Raw genomic sequence first — 15,744 nt, forward strand, 5'->3', positions numbered from 1 at the left:
GTCACAAAGTGGGTGATGGACAAGTATCACGTTCCTATTGTTGTTGATTCTCCACTCTCCTCGATAGGAACTTTCCACACTACGAAGATAATCGTCTCTGATTCCTCTAAATTTCAGTTCGTTGGCTCAATCCCTGAGTCAATGTATGGATGTGTTCCAAGCGACAGCCGCATTATCAGAACTTATAAGGAGTTTCGTCGCTCAGGTCCCAGAGAGCTCACTCCTGAAATGATTCAATCAATCCATGATGCTGATAGGCCTGCTCCCAGGCGAAAGAAACATGACAAGGGAAAAGACAAGAAGGTTGTCAAAGGAGCGAAAGGTCCTTCTCCGAAGAAACGCAAACCTTCCAAGGCAGCTCAATCCCCTCCACCAAAGAAGAGGAAGACTCAACCTAGGCGCAAGCTTATTCTTGCCTCCTCCTCCAGCGAATATGAGGAAGAGAGTTCAGACTCCAAAGAGTCCCTTCGAGGTAATACCCTCCACATTCGCCTACCCTTGAGGTACCTGTTTCCACTAGACGTGTCTCTCCTCCCCCAATCTCCATCTCTATTTCCATTCCCCCCATAACCTCCACTACTCAAATACCACCCACCTCTATCCCTATACCACCTCCTATTTTCACTGAAGCTACCACCACAACCACCGTTGGCGTTAGAACCAACATATCTAATACGGGTGCTCCTACTACAACACCCAAAACCACTCCCGCTACCGAACATACATCCGTACCCGAACCTACTTCCACAACCGAGCCTCCACCCTCACCCTCATCTCATTCTCACTCAGCAGATAATGAAGAACCTTTTCTTGGAGGAGAGGACATGACGTTTGACTCGGTCTATTACAGTCTGTATCAAATGCAAAGTGATGATGACGATAATGCTCCAGTCACCAAGAAGCATCTCAAGGAGCTTCATGAGAAAATCGATTCTCTCATTGCTTCCTCCTCTTCTTCCTCGCGATCTACTTTCTCAGAGGCTGCTATTCAGGGGTTCGTTGATACGTTTACTAAGGCTCATGAAGCCTCTATCAACTCTGCCACTTCCGCTATTGATGGCTCTACCAAGGCGTGTACTGCAGCGACTGAAAAAGTCGTAAGACTATTTGTTGAAGCTACTTATCTTTTGCAGTCTTTACAGGGAACCGCTGATTCCAATGCAGAGAAGCTTGACTCTCTTGTCAACGCGTTGGCCACCTCAGTTGCCTCCGAACTACAGTCATTTTCCAGTCTTCGTCAATCTCTCAGCAATGACAACAAATTGTTTCAGGCGACTGTTGAGGAGCGCGCCTGACTAAGCTGCATGAAGACCTCGCTTCAGAGAACTTAGTGATGGATGCTCTCGCTCGCAAGACCACTGCTCTCAAGGTCAAGAGTCTTTATCTTTTCCATTCTCAAAAGGAGGTCACATCTCTTCGATCTGAGCGTGAGGTTATTTCTTCGTGTGTTTCGGATGTCCACGCCGCCCTTTCCAATATCATTGAAGCACATGATTCGATCCTGAATTACTCAGTGAGGCGCAATCTCGCAGAGAAGCTTGCTCCTGCCCTTGCTCTACTAAGAAAAATCGAAGGGCTCCTTGAGTTCGTGTCCTATCTGAAACAAGGGGGAGGATATGTCTCTCAACCGCCTCCCACTTCCACATCAACTAAAGCAACCAAAACTCCTCCAGCAGGTCAAGCCTCAGGTTCGGGGGTCAAAGACAAAGGAAAGAAGATTATTGAAGACAGTGATGATGATGATAAAGAGACCATCGCTGATCTCTGAAAGAAACAAGGCCGGGATAAAGATGCTGACATGAGCGCTCGTGTTGCCAGAGAGTTTGAGGCGAACGAAAGAAAAATGAAGGAGGCTCATGACCTTCTTGAGAGTAGGAAAACTCTTTTTCCTCCGTGGACTCTTGAGAAGCTTTTAAAAGAGGCAATTGAAACTCCCAGCATTTTGTGGCTTGAACCAGTGATTTCATTGGATCGAATCAATTCTGTCGACTCTCAGTTCGATATGTCACTGACCCGAAAAGCCTGCATCTTCCATGCTTTTGATAACGTTGCTGATATCCCTCATCCTCATCCAAAGGTTGATAGGGAACTTGTCGAATTCCATCTGAAGTTTGCTCAACCACAGTATCATACTTGGAGTGCTCAGAAGATCGTCAATGTTCGGGTCCTCAAACCGTTTCGTGAGGGAAGCTTCACGAACGTTCGGTTCAAAGTGCTGAGGGGTTCTGCTAAAACCGAACACGCTAGATCACTTGCTGATCTTCCCAACCTGAATCCACAAGATTGGATTATTTTGCATAACATCCTCCTCACCAACGAAGCTGAGTATGGTCCAATTGTTGATCACTTCAAAAGGATGCTCGTATGCTACATTATGGAGGTTGCCAAGATGGATCAGGAGATCGCTAGCATATTCAAGAAAAATCCTACTATTTCTCCTGTTGGCTATGCTAGTGATTTGAACATGATGTAGATGGGAAGAATCGACCCAAAGCGGAATTCTATCATGTTTACAAGGAACGAAGGCCAAAAATGCCTGTTCGCCTTGGCAGATAAGCACATTTACACCACTGCCTGCTTGGAACATGTTCTGGGAATCATTCATCGATGCAAGCAAAATTCAGCAGATGACAAGAAGTATTTTGATGACATGATTCAGTGGTACATTCACTTCAGACAGACCATCCTTGCTCTCATCCCACGTCTGTTTGAAACCACTAAGAAAGTTCATGCAGCTGGACCCAGCAAGCCGAAGTAATAGTCTCGCTCCAATTGACGCAAAGGGGGAGATTGTAGGGTCTGAAAGGTGTTGCGTCTTGGGCTCGGTATTTAGTCCATTTAGTCTCCGGATTGGGCCTATCCATCCGTGAGTTATTTTTTAGGGTTTTGTATTTATAGGTGCTTGCATGCATCTTAGTACGTAATATTTGGAAGTCAATTATTCTGAAAGATTTGATTTTTATTTGTTTGTAACCCTAACAGCCTCTACAACGGAAGTTCTTTATCGAGCTCTGCTGAGGCTTGAATCTATTGAATCATTCGACATATTTTGATTCATTATTGTGTTTTGTATTGATGTTTTTCGTTTTTGTGATTAACCTGTTAGAAGATCTAAATGATCAAAGAGTTTCTTAACTCATCAAGCTCGAGCCAATAATGTCTTTTGGCCTTGAAAACTCCAAGGATGCACAGTTCGATATGCCAATCACTCGAATGGCATTCATCTTCCACTGCTTCAACTCGACTGTTGCCATTCCATCTCCAGACCCGAAGGTAGAGAGGGATCTTCTGGAGTTTTACCTGGAGTTTGCTCAACCCCAATACCTGACCTGGAGCTCAAAGAAGATAACTACAGTCAAGGTGATGAAGCCCTATTCAGCAGGGAAATTTATTAATGTCAAATTCAGGGTGACTCGAGGAACCGAAGGCTCAGTCTACCATTTTACCCTTGCTGATCTACCAAACCTCAATCCCCATGACTGGATACTCCTCAACAATATTCTTCTATCGAATCCTCAGGAGTATCAGCCAATAATCGATCATGTCAAGCGTATGCTTGTTTGCTACATACATGAGGTAGCGAAGATGGACCAGGAGATTGCCTCTGCCACAAGCGACCAACGATCAAGACCATGGGCAGAGCTGGCAATGTAAATACCATGATCAAGGGGAAGATAGATTCAAAGTATCACATGGTTATGTTTCTCAGGGGCAAAGGTCAAAAATTTATGTTTGCTCTTGTTGACAAACACCTCTTCTCGACGTCTTGTCTTGAGCATATCTTGGAGATCATTCAGAGGTGCGACCAGAACAGTGTTGCTGATAAGAAACTATTCACTGACATGCTGAGTGTAACAGCCCGAATTTCCAGGTATCTTTATTGTTTTTGATTTTGGTGTTTTGAGAGGGGACTCGGCGAGTTGGAGCTCAGACTCGCCGAGTAGGGACGCGATTCTGGACGCGGAATTCGCCTGGACTCGGCGAGTCCAGGATATGGACTCGGCGAGTCTGCGCTGTTTAATGAAACCCTAATTTCTCGGGTTTGGGACCTATTTAAAAGGCCTTATGGCCGTCATTTGTACCCAGCAGTCCATAGAGAGAAACCCTAGAGTGCTTTAGCGATTTAAGAGAGAGAAAGGAAGCATTTCTTGACCTTTGTGTGTTGTTTAGCAAAGAAGAGGGAAGTCCTAGCTAAGAGGAAGCAAAGGAGGTTGCTATTCTGTGGATTTGAAGCTTAGATCGTCGATCTAAAGGTATGATTTCGGCTCATCTTCTGTTTTGTGAAGCATATTTGGATTTAGGGCTTTTTGTGGCCTTTGTTGGGTTGATTTGATGGTCAAACAGTCCCTTGCTAGTGATGAGGCTTTGGATCTGGATCCATAAGAGGTCCAGAGAGCCTCATTCATCAAGATTTATGAAGAACAAGAGAGGTTATGACCTTGTGTTGTGATATTTGTTGATAATTCTTCATATATGGACATTTAGAGGTTGTATGTACACCAAGTTTGGGGCTTTACGTGATGAATCAGTCTAGGAAGGCCAGATCTATGAATTGTTGGAGCAGATCTGACCTTAGAAGCGAGTTTGAGTGATTGCATGGTATGGACTCGCCGAGTCCGATGAGCAGACTCGGCGAGTAGCTTGAAGATTGCCTTGAGTTCACTCAGTGAGTGGTCCAGACGAGTCATAGGTTGACTCAGTGAGTCAGGGTGAGTTAGAGAGGGTTGATAGGAGGAGTACTCGACGTGTAAGAAGGGAATCCGAGAGAGTTGGTGAAAACGTCTAGACTCACCGAGTTGCCCTTGTGCACTCGCCGAGTCCGGTCAATGTTGACCGTTGACCGTTGACCAGAGTTGACCTGTGTTGACTTCTTAGGGATAGTCAACCTTTGAGATAAAAAGTGTTAATAAGAGGTGTATGATGTTATAGGGAGATTGTAGCTCGGAGGATCGAGCACGAGTGATTTCGGGATTTGCTAGCTATCGATATTCACGAGGTGAGTCTTCTCACTATACTGTACCCGGAAGGGTTTGATTGTGTGACCGGAAGGTCGGATATGATATGAGACATATGTGTTATATTTGATAAGTTAATTGTTATATGTGCTATGTATGATATGTTTAATGTGGGCCGGAAGGCGTTATGTTATGGGCCGGAAGGCGAATATGTTATGGGCCGGAAGGCGTTGTAATGTGGACCGAAGGGTTGGCGTGGGTAGGACCGGAAGGTTTACCCAGCAGGGACGGAAGTCCCCTGAGACACATGGACCGGAAGGTCAGGGCCTGGAAAGGCGTATGTGCGTAAGATGTATTTTGGGGAACTCACTAAGCGTTTATGCTTACAGTTGTTATGTATGTGTTTCAGGTACTAGCGAGGACCGTGGGAAGGCGCCGACGTGATCTGTACACACTGATAGATGATTTATGACCTTGGGATTCATATGATTTGTATTATGATATGACACGTTGAATGTTTATGCCTTGTTTTGGATGAAAATACTTCCTTTTGAAATGAAAATTTTGTTTAAAAATTTCCGTTGTTACAAATTGGTATCAGAGCCTTGGTTTGAGGGATCCGGGTACACCTTCGGGCGTAACTGAACTCAAACCGAGGATTTGAGGAAAACTTTTAAAATAAAGGCATAAAATTTTTATAAAGTATTTGTGGTAAACAAGAATGAAGCAGTGTGTACGATCAGCCAGCGCCCGAACGGTAAAGATCCCCAAAATACCCTTACAATGTTGTGTTAAGAGATATAATATGATATGAATTGTTATGCATGCTAGAAGACTAGGTATTCATGATAGGACTAGAGTGGCCTGATTTGTGATGCCTTAGTCTAGGGAAGTCTGTTGCTATGAGATGCTTTGAAAGCGAGCAGGTAGTTAGTGCATAACAATAGTAGAGTACTCACGATCCGGGGTTTGGGGAGGAGGACTTGGGATGAATGCTGATGCGGTGTGGTCGGTAGTATTGGGCCCGTACTACCAAAGACACCAGGTCAGTGGGCAACCCAAGTAAGAATCCCTAGGTATCGGAGACTGAGTAGGGTTGCGTTATCGAGTACGATTATGCTCGATAGAGTCTCTGATAAGTTCTATGTTGTATTTCAGAGGCATCATGGTTGGACCACGCCACAGACCGAGTACGAGCAGTGTGAGTGACGAGGAGATTCGTCAGATGATTCATGAAGAGGTGGCTGCGGCGATCCGGGCCGAGATTCCGGAGATGTTTGGGTCTATTAAGACCACTTTGATGGAGACCTTTGATGAGCGGTACGCCGCGTTGACTGAGGCTGCAGCCGCTGCCGCTGCCAGGCCACAGGGAGGTGACTCGTTGCTGTTTCGGGAGTTCAGCAACACGAAGCCACCTGAGTTTGACGGGACGCAGGATCCGATCGCTGCTATGAGGTGGATTGCTGATATCGAGGAATGTTTCTACACTTGTTCATGTCCGGAGCATCTGAGGGTACGGTTCGCCTTGAACCAGCTCCGTCTGGGAGCGAAGGATTGGTGGAAGTTCGTGACGGCGAACTTCACTTTGGCAGAGATTTCAGCTGTGTCGTGGGAGAGGTTTACCTCTATGTTCAGAGACGAGTACGTTCCGCCAGTGGAGAGGGAACGGTTGGTTCAGGAGTTCTTGACCCTCAAACAGGGTACTGATTCGGTTACGGTGATCACACGGAAGTTTCATGAGAGGGCGATGTTCTGCCCCGAGCAGGTGTCCACAGAGCAGGCTCGGATGAGCCGGTATTTGGGTGTGTTGAAGAGGGATATCCGGGAGTTCGTGTTGAACTCCACATATCATACCTTTGCTGAGCTTCAGGCGAATGCCAGGAAGCGCGAGATCGAGTTGGAGACCCAGGCCAGGGAGGAGGCCGAGTCTCAACGGGTGGATCGGCGGCCGGCTCAGTCTCAGCCGGCAGCCAAGCGGACTAAGTCCGCCGATTCGAGGACGGGGGGTCCGAAGGGCCGCACTTGCGGAAATTGCGGCAAGGGTCACGAGGGGACATGTCGGTCTGGTGCTTGCTACAAGTGTGGCAAGGAGGGGCACATCGCTAGGGATTGCCCCAAGGGGTTTATGGTTTGCTTTCATTGCAACCAGACCGGCCATCGGAAGGCCGAGTGCCCTCAGCTTCTTCAGGGATCTGCACCTGCTGCCAGGGCTACTGAGACTCGACCAGTGAAGGTCGAGGCCCCGAGGGCTCGTGGGAGAGCCTTTCAGCTAACTGCGGAGGAGGTCCGCGCTGCGCCCGATGTTGTGGCAGGTATGCTTTATTTCATGTATTTATTTTGATGTTGAGATATTATGCTTATGCTATGATATGCGTAGGTACTTTCCTTGTGAACTCTGTACCTGCTTTAGTGTTATTTGACTCGGGTGCGAGTCGGTCTTTCGTATCTTTGGCCTTTAGTCAGCAGATCGGTGTCAGTCGTGAGCCGTTGAGTCGGCCTCTGAGAGTTTCTATAGTAGATGAGAGAGTGATTTGTGCCACGGAGGTTCTCCAGAGATGTGTGTTAGAGATTTTCGGGGTAGAGTTTCCGATTGATCTGATTCCTATTGCGATGGGTGATGTCTGTGTCATTGTGGGCATGGACTGGTTGAGCCGATTTGGTACAGTCATCAACTGCGAACGTCAGCTGGTGACCATACGAGACCCTAGTGGGGGAGTTCTTTCAGTGTACGGCGAGGGTACACGTTCTGGATCAGCTTTTTGTTCGGCCGCTAGGGCGAGGCAATGTCTACAACAGGGCTGTAAGGGTTTTGTGGCGTATGTGATGGATACGCGGGTGGCTTCCGAGAGACCGAGTTCAGTTGAGGAGGTTCCGGTGGTGCGTGAGTTTCCAGATGTTTTTCCCGAGGAGTTGCCGGGTGTACCTCCTGTGAGGCAAGTGGAGTTTGGTATTGATTTGGTTCCGGGGGCCGCACCTATCGCTAAGGTGCCTTATCGTCTTGCACCTCCAGAGATGCAAGAGTAATCCTCGCAGCTTCAGGAGTTGCTGGGGAAGGGATTCATTCAGCCGAGCAGCTCGCCGTGGGGAGCACCTATTCTGTTCGTCAAAAAGAAGGATGGTTCACACCGGATGTGCATTGATTACCAGGAGTTGAACAAGCTGACGGTCAGGAACCGTTACCCATTACCGAGGATCGACGATTTATTCGATCAGTTGCAGGGAACATCTTGGTTTTCCAAGATCGATTTGAGGTCGGGATACATCAGGTGAGAGTGCGGGATGAGGACATCCAAAAGACAGCGTTCAGGACGCGATATGGGCATTATGAGTTTGTGGTGATGCCTTTTGGGCTCACCAATGCCCCGGCTGTGTTCATGGATCTCATGAACAGGGTATGCAGGCCGATGTTGGATCGGTCGGTGATTGTATTTATCGATGATATTCTAGTGTATTCGAGATCTAGAGAGCAGCATGAGGAGCATTTGAGGGAGGTCCTTGGGGTTTTGAGATCGGAGAAGCTTTATGCAAAGTTCTCCAAGTGTGATTTCTGGTTGCGGGAGGTTCAGTTCCTAGGACATCTCGTTAACCAGGAAGGGATTCTGGTCGATCCAGCCAAGGTTGAGGCAGTGATGAGTTGGGAGGTGCCGAAATCACCATTTGAGATCAGGAGTTTCCTTGGGTTGGCAGGGTATTATCGGAGATTTATCAAGGATTTCTCCAAGATCACAGTGCCGCTCACCAGATTGACCTGGAAGGGTGTTGCATTCTCATGGGGTCCCGAGCAGCAGACCTCCTTTGAGACACTTCGCCAAAGGTTGTGCGAAGCCCCGGTATTAGCTCTCCCGAAAGGGATGGATGATTTTGTAGTATATTGTGACGCATCGATTTTGGGGCTGGGTGCGGTGTTGATGCAGAGGGGACATGTGATAGCATATGCATCGAGGCAGCTAAAGCCTCATGAGACGAGATATCCCACGCATGATCTAGAGTTGGGGGCAGTAGTGTTCGCCCTCAAGATTTGGTGTCACTACTTGTATGGGGTTCGGTGTACGATATACACAGACCATAAGAGTTTGAAGTACTTGATGGATCAGCCCAACCTAAATATGCGTCAGAGGAGGTGGTTGGATTTGGTCAAAGAATTATGATTGTGAGATCCTGTACCACCCAGGCAAGGCTAATGTGGTAGCTGATGCGTTGAGCCGCAGGGCGGAGAGCACTCCACTGCGAGATGCATGTTTGAGATTGACCATGATAGCGCCGGTACTGGATGCCATTCGTGGGGCACAGGCCGAGGCGGTGCGACCGGAGATGCAAAAGAAGGAGCAGGTCGTTGGGTTGGTTTCGGAGTTCGTTACGGATGGGCGAGGGCTTATGACCTTTCAGGGTCGGATTTGGGTACCGTTTGTGGGCGGTACCCGTATTACTTTGATGGAAGAGGCTCATTGGTCGAAATTTTCGATCCATCCGAGGGCCACGAAGATGTATTTGGATTTGAGAAAAGAGTATTGGTGGCCCTGTATGAAGAGGGACGTCGCCTGGTTTGTTGATAGGTGCTTGACCTGCCGTAGGATCAAGGCCGAGCACCAGAGACCGCATGGCAAGTTGCAGCCATTGGAGGTTCTCGAGTGGAAGTGGGAACAGATCACCATGGATTTCATCACCAATTTGCCGAGGACTGCCAGAGGAGTTGATGCAATTTGGGTGATTGTGGATAGGTTGAAGAAGAGCGCTCACTTCCTTGCCATCAGTGAGAGTTCTTCAGCGGAGAAGTTGGTGGAGATTTATGTGAGGGAAGTGGTATCTCGGCATGGGGTGCCGATCTCGATTGTTTCGGACCGTGATGTGCGTTTCAATTCTAGGTTCTGGAAGAAATTTCATGAGGAGTTGGGTACTAGATTGCATTTTAGTACCGCGTATCATCCCCAGAGAGACGGCCAGAGTGAGCGGACGATTCAGACGCTTGAGAACATGCTTCGAGCGTGTGTATTAGATTTCGGGGGTAGCTGGGATGCGTATTTACCCTTGGCAGAGTTTTCCTACAACAACAGCCATCATTCGAGCATTGGTATGCCACCCTTTAAGCTGTTGTATGGTAGGAGGTGTCGGACCCCCATTTGTTGGGGAGAGATTGGGCAGAGAGTGATGGGCAGTACAGAGATCGTGCTTTAGACGACAGAGCAGATTCAGCAGGTCAGACAGAGGTTATTGACCGCCCAGAGCCGACAGAAGAGTTATGCAGACAGACGCCGGTCCGAGCTTGAGTTTCAGGTCGGCGACTTCGTTCTCCTGAAGGTCTCTCATTGGAAAGGAGTGATTCGATTCAGGAAGAGGGGCAAGTTGGGGCCCCGGTATATTGGGCCATTTCGTGTGATTGAGAGGGTAGGCCGGGTAGCCTATCGTTTGGAGTTGCCAGCAGAGTTGGGGCAGATCCACGACGCTTTTCATGTGTCGCAATTGAGGAAGTGTATAGCCGATGAGTCGACAGTGGTTCCATGAGAGGATATTCAGGTGGGATGCGAGCCTGAATTATGCCGAGAGGCCAGTGGCCATCAGGGATTGGAAGATCAAGGTTCTGAGGAACAAGGAGGTACCTCTAGTTTTGGTTCAGTGGCAACACCAGAAGGGGTCGGAGATGACCTGGGAGCCGGAGCGCGAGATGCGGGAGCAGCATCCGGAGCTGTTTTCAGAGAGAGACTTCGAGGGCGAAGTCTAGTTCTAGTGGGGGAGAATTGTAACAGCCCGAATTTCCAGGTATCTTTATTGTTTTTGATTTTGGTGTTTTGAGAGGGGACTCGGCGAGTTGGAGCTCAGACTCGCCGAGTAGGGACGCGATTCTGGACGCGGAATTCGCCTGGACTCGGCGAGTCCAGGATATGGACTCGGCGAGTCCGTGCTGTTTAATGAAACCCTAATTTCTCGGGTTTGGGACCTATTTAAAGGGCCTTATGGCCGTCATTTGTACCCAGCAGTCCATAGAGAGAAACCCTAGAGTGCTTTAGCGATTTGAGAGAGAGAAAGGAAGCATTTCTTGACCTTTGTGTGTTGTTTAGCAAAGAAGAGGGAAGTCCTAGCTAAGAGGAAGCAAAGGAGGTTGCTATTCTGTGGATTTGAAGCTTAGATCGTCGATCTAAAGGTATGATTTCGGCTCATCTTCTGTTTTGTGAAGCATATTTGGATTTAGGGCTTCTTGTGGCCTTTGTTGGGTTGATTTGATGGTCAAATAGTCCCTTGCTAGTGATGAGGCTTTGGATCTGGATCCATAAGAGGTCCAGAGAGCCTCATTCATCAAGCTTTATGAAGAACAATAGAGGTTATGACCTTGTGTTGTGATATTTGTTGATAATTCTTCATATATGGACATTTAGAGGTTGTATGTACACCAAGTTTGGGGCTTTACGTGATGAATCAGTCTAGGAAGGCCAGATCTATGAATTGTTGGAGCAGATCTGACCTTAGAAGCGAGTTTGAGTGATTGCATGGTATGGACTCGCCGAGTCCGATGAGCAGACTCGGCGAGTAGCTTGAAGATTGCCTTGAGTTCACTCAGTGAGTGGTCCAGACGAGTCATAGGTTGACTCAGTGAGTCAGGGTGAGTTAGAGAGGGTTGACAGGAGGAATGAGCCGAGCTGGGACTCGCCGAGTCGTTCTTGAGACTCGGCGAGTTGAGTCGGGGTGGCCCCGCGATTCTTCCAGGTGGAACTCGTCGAGTCAGGGGGAGTACTCGACGTGTAAGAAGGGAATCCAAGAGAGTTGGTGAAAACGTCTAGACTCGCCGAGTTGCCCTTGTGCACTCGCCGAGTCCGGTCAATGTTGACCGTTGACCGTTGACTAGAGTTGACCTGTGTTGACTTCTTAGGGATAGTCAACCTTTGAGATAAAAAGTGTTAATAAGAGGTGTATGATGTTATAGGGAGATTGTAGCTCGGAGGATCGAGCACGAGTGATTTCAGGATTTGCTAGCTATCGATATTCACGAGGTGAGTCTTCTCTCTATACTGTACCCGGAAGGGTTTGATTGTGTGACCGGAAGGTCGGATATGATATGAGACATATGTGTTATATGTGATAAGTTAATTGTTATGTGTGCTATGTATGATATGTTTAATGTGGGCCGGAAGGCGTTATGTTATGGGCCGGAAGGCGAATATGTTATGGGTCGGAAGGCGTTGTAATGTGGACCGAAGGGTTGGCGTGGGTAGGAGCGGAAGGTTTACCCAACAGGGACTGAAGTCCCCTGAGACACATGGACCGGAAGTCCCCTGAGACACATGTGCGTAAGATGTATTTTGGGGAACTCACTAAGCGTTTATGCTTACAATTGTTATGTATGTGTTTCAGATACTAGCGAGGACCGTGGGAAGGCGCCGGCGTGATCTGTACACACTGATAGATGATTTATGACCTTGGGATTCATATGATTTGTATTATGATATGACACGTTGAATGTTTATGCCTTGTTTTGGATGAAAATACTTCCTTTTGAAGTGAAAATTTTGTTTAAAAATTTCCGTTGTTACACTGAGGTGGTACATTCAGTCCAGATAGACTCTTCTTGCCATTATTCCTCGTCTGTTTAAAGTTATAAAGTCAGTGAGGCCTGCTTAGAGGAAATAATCTCTCGCCTCATTTGACGCAAAGGGGGAGATTGTTGAGTCTATTGGGTTGCGTCATGGGCTCGGTCCGTAGCCTAGTTTGAATGCCGGTATTGGGCCTGTCCAGCCGTGTGCATAATTTTGTATTAGGGTTTAGTATATAAGTTGCATGCATGCAGACTTAGAAGTTATCAATGTTATTGTTTTTTCTTCATTCTTCTGTAAACCCTAGCTCGCCTCTACAGTGGAAGTTCTTCATCGAGCTCTGCTGAGGCGTGACTCAGTTCTGAATCATAAGCATAAGTTTGATTATGTTTTGTTTTCATTCTCATATTGATCTTAAACTGTTTGATTACTTTTGTTGCACTTGTAAGATCTATTCGATCTAAGAGTTTTGAACTCATCACTTCGGAATTCATAACACAATACAGGTTGATCCTTGGAATAACAATCTATCAACCATAACAAAACTATGAATATCAGATGGAGACCTCGAGAGCCTCCCCCATCATTGTCGCCTCAAACTTAGCAAAATTTATCAGTATACCATTTGATTCATTGTAACGCCGTGGAAATTTACAATAAATTTAAACTTTTCAAAAACAACCATATTCATTAAGTTATTACAAAAAGGTTTTCAATTTAATTATTATCAGAGTATCCCAGAAACATCACATAAAACTGAGGAGCGGTACAATCACGCCTTCGCCTTGCCACGATCTCCGGAAGTACCTGAAACAATACACTGAAACTGTAAGCTCGAGAGCTTAGTGAGTTACCCCCAAAATACTACATACAACACATACGCCCTTCCAGGCCATAACAACACATCCGCCCTTCTAGACCATAACACCATAGGATCTTCCGATCCATATGTCTCAAGGGATTTCCATCCCATAACTCTGTTGACCTTCCGGTCCATACTCTGTTGACCTTCTGGTCCATATCAACTTGACCTTCCGGTCCTTACCATACTTAGCATACATAGCACATACATATCATATAACCGCACATAACATGATGACCTTCCGGTCCATAACATATTGCTCATAACATAACAAAACGCATACAACTCTCATAACATCTAACGACATATATCTCATAGTCTTCATAGCACCTAAGACCTTCCGGTCACACATATACCATCCTAACTATCAGCATACCAACCATAACCAGGTCCCTAACGTATACCATGCTAACTACCAGGATGAAAACATAGCAAGGCAATAACATCACAACAGTACCTAGATTTCCATCCGATAGAGGGTCGGCCTTGGTGCCGTAGACCCTGTCAGTATAGTGAGGATAACTCACCTGCAACTTCCGACTGAAAAATAAGATCACGCTGCTCCGACCACCAACACGAACTCCTCCACTGAACATTACCAAATAACCAAATCCAATAAACACCAATAATTACCAAAATACCCCTGGAAGTCAACTGGTTAACCCTTGGTCAAAGTCAAAGTCCTCAGTCAAAGTCATCCTTCCTGGTTGACCCTACTCGCCGAGTCAACCCGTTGACTCGTCGAGTTCCCATATCACGACTCAACTCGCCGAGTCGCCCCAAGACTCGTCGAGTTCAACAATCTCTGAGTCCCATCCTGCTCAACTCACCGAGTCGTCCCTCGACTCACCGATTCACGGCTTAACCAGAAAAGGTTATGGTTCCACGACCAAACTCGCCGAGTCCAAGAACAGACTCACCGAGTCCAAGTCAATCTTCAACCGACTCGCCGAGTTGTTCTTCCAACTCGTCGAGTTCCTGCCTATCTTCATCCAACTCACCGAGTACACCCATGTGACTCGCCGAGTACCTCTAGTTCTTAATTCATACAGTGGCTTTCTAAGCCATGCAGGGACTCCCAACCATAGATCTACTCTCCTACAACCCATCCATCACATAAAGTCGCAAACTTTACGTGAATCCAAAGAGATCTAAGCATAAAACACTCTTGGGCTAGGGTTTGGGACAAGAAGGCTTCACTAACAACTCAAGGACAGGGGCTTTATGCACTTCTGAATCATCTCAATCCCAGATCTGAGGTAGCAACCTCAGATCCATCCTCCAAACCCAACATAACACTAGATATGCTCCCAAATATTCCACAAATGATAGATCTAGATGCACAAAAGCTCAAGCAACGAATTATTACCTCAAAAGAAGGCTCCAACTGAAGAATAATCCCAATCTCTGCAAAGCCCCTTGCTCCAATCCTCTATATCTTCAAAATCTCTTCACCAATCATTTCTCAAAGCTCCAATTTACTCTCCAATGCTCTCACCAACGGATCTAGGGTTTTCTGGACTTCAAAGGGGCTAAGGGGACTGAAGGGAGGATATTAAGTCCTTTAAATAGGGTGCAATCCCGAAGATTAGGGTTTTTCTCTCTTCAGTACTAACTCACCGAGTCCAGCCGCCAACTCGCCGAGTTGGCCACTTAACACGCGACCAGAATCGCGACTCAACTCGCCGAGTCTACCCATGGACTCGCCGAGTTGACCATCCTTATTTACACTTTGAACCATGAACTTGCACTTCTGAACTTGGGATGTTACATTCATGAGGGACCTTACAAACTGAACGTCACGCAATCAAAACTTGCATTCGAAGGGATGACATACAACCTCACACTCTTGAACATAGAACCAGAACTCTCATTTCTGAATCAGGAACATCTCAATGCCTCCACAGATACACCTGGTCTTCTTAAATCTGCATCACATACCCTACTTACAACATGGTCTTCACCTAGACCACCGAATCAAAAGAACAGTCAAGCCTCGAACATTCCCTTGCTATAAGGCAGAAACGATTCTCCATGAAACAAACAATACCCCTACTGTAGAAACTAATGTGGGGAACACCATCCCTTTCTTTCATCGATCAACTGACATAAATCTGATTCTTTCACTCTCAAATACGGGTGGCTAGAAAAATATAACCCCATCATAGAGAAGAACACCCCATCCATCGACCGACCACCCATCCTTAGGTTGCAATCCTCAGGTCGATCATCACATTCTTTTCCTATAGAAATCCCACGACTCATACTGGCACTACTGCTAACAGGGTCTTTGACACCTTATGATTAACTAACTCATACATATATGTACCCTTCACGTCTAAACTGCCATGGCCACTTGGGACTGAACAAGCACCAGCTTCATCCTCATCTAAAGAGACCAAACCAA

This window comes from Lactuca serriola, chromosome 6 (assembly GCF_051521515.1).
Source record: "Lactuca serriola cultivar US96UC23 chromosome 6, Lser_US96UC23_V15, whole genome shotgun sequence".
NCBI lineage: Eukaryota > Viridiplantae > Streptophyta > Magnoliopsida > Asterales > Asteraceae > Lactuca > Lactuca serriola.